This window comes from Arachis stenosperma, chromosome 4, assembly GCF_014773155.1.
Source record: "Arachis stenosperma cultivar V10309 chromosome 4, arast.V10309.gnm1.PFL2, whole genome shotgun sequence".
NCBI classification, from domain to species: Eukaryota; Viridiplantae; Streptophyta; class Magnoliopsida; order Fabales; family Fabaceae; genus Arachis; species Arachis stenosperma.
Window position 1 is genome coordinate 80,518,437 of NC_080380.1, and position 994 is coordinate 80,519,430.

General features: G+C 40.0%; 1 non-coding gene across 1 annotated transcript; it reads left to right on the plus strand.

Moving 5' to 3' along the window:
- The first annotated feature begins 670 nt into the window (after nucleotides 1–670).
- LOC130978802 (small nucleolar RNA R71) lies at nucleotides 671–774 on the plus strand. The gene has a single exon (XR_009086416.1). It is a non-coding gene; the product is annotated as a small nucleolar RNA R71 (small nucleolar RNA).
- The last annotated feature ends 220 nt before the right edge of the window (nucleotides 775–994 follow it).

Below are 994 nucleotides of genomic sequence, written 5' to 3' on the forward strand. Positions count from 1 at the left end.
CAGCTGGCCCACTTGTGCCTCCAGATTTCAGATGGAGGATCTTGTTTCACTCATGAAACTGAAAGTGGCCTTTGACAGATCAGAGACTAGATTGGCTAAATTAGAAGTGTTTTGTTCAGAATTCTCTGTCTGTTGCTGAGAAGATGATGGAAAAGGCTTGCTATTGCTTAGCCTATTGCGTCCACCATTGTTAAAGCCTTGTTGAGGCTTTTGTTGATCCTTCCATGAGAAATTGGGATGATTTCTCCATGATGAATATTAGGTGTTTCCATAAGGTTCACCCATGTAATTAACCTCTGCCATTGCAGGGTTCTCAGGATCATAAGCTTCTTCAGAAGCTACCTCTTTATTACTGTTGGATGCATTTTGCCATCCATTCAGATTTTGAGAGATCATGTTGACCTGTTGAGTCAACACTTTGTTCTGAGCCAATATGGCATTCAGAGCATCAATTTCAAGAACTTCTTTCTTCTGAGGTATCCCATTATTCATGGAATTCCTCTCAGAAGTGTACATAAATTGGTTATTTGCAACCATGTCAATGAGTTCTTGAGCCTCTGCAGGCGTTTTCTTTAGGTGAATGGATCCACCTGCAGAATGGTCCAATGACATTTTTGAAAATTCAGATAGACCATAATAGAATATATCTAATATGGTCCATTCTGAAAACATGTCAGATGGACATCTTTTGGTCAACTGCTTGTATCTTTCCCAAGCTTCATAGAGGGATTCACCATCTTTTTGTTTGAAGGTCTGAACATCCACTCTAAGCTTGCTCAGCTTTTGAGGAGGAAAGAATTTATCTACGAAGGCAGTGACCAGCTTATCCCAAGAATCCAGGCTATCCTTAGGTTGTGAATCCAACCATATTCTAGCTCTGTCTCTTACAGTAAAAGGGAAAAGCATGAGTCTGTAGACTTCAGGATCAACTCCATTCGTCTTAACAGTCTCACAAATCTGCAAGAACTTAGTTAAAAACTGGTAAGGATCTTCA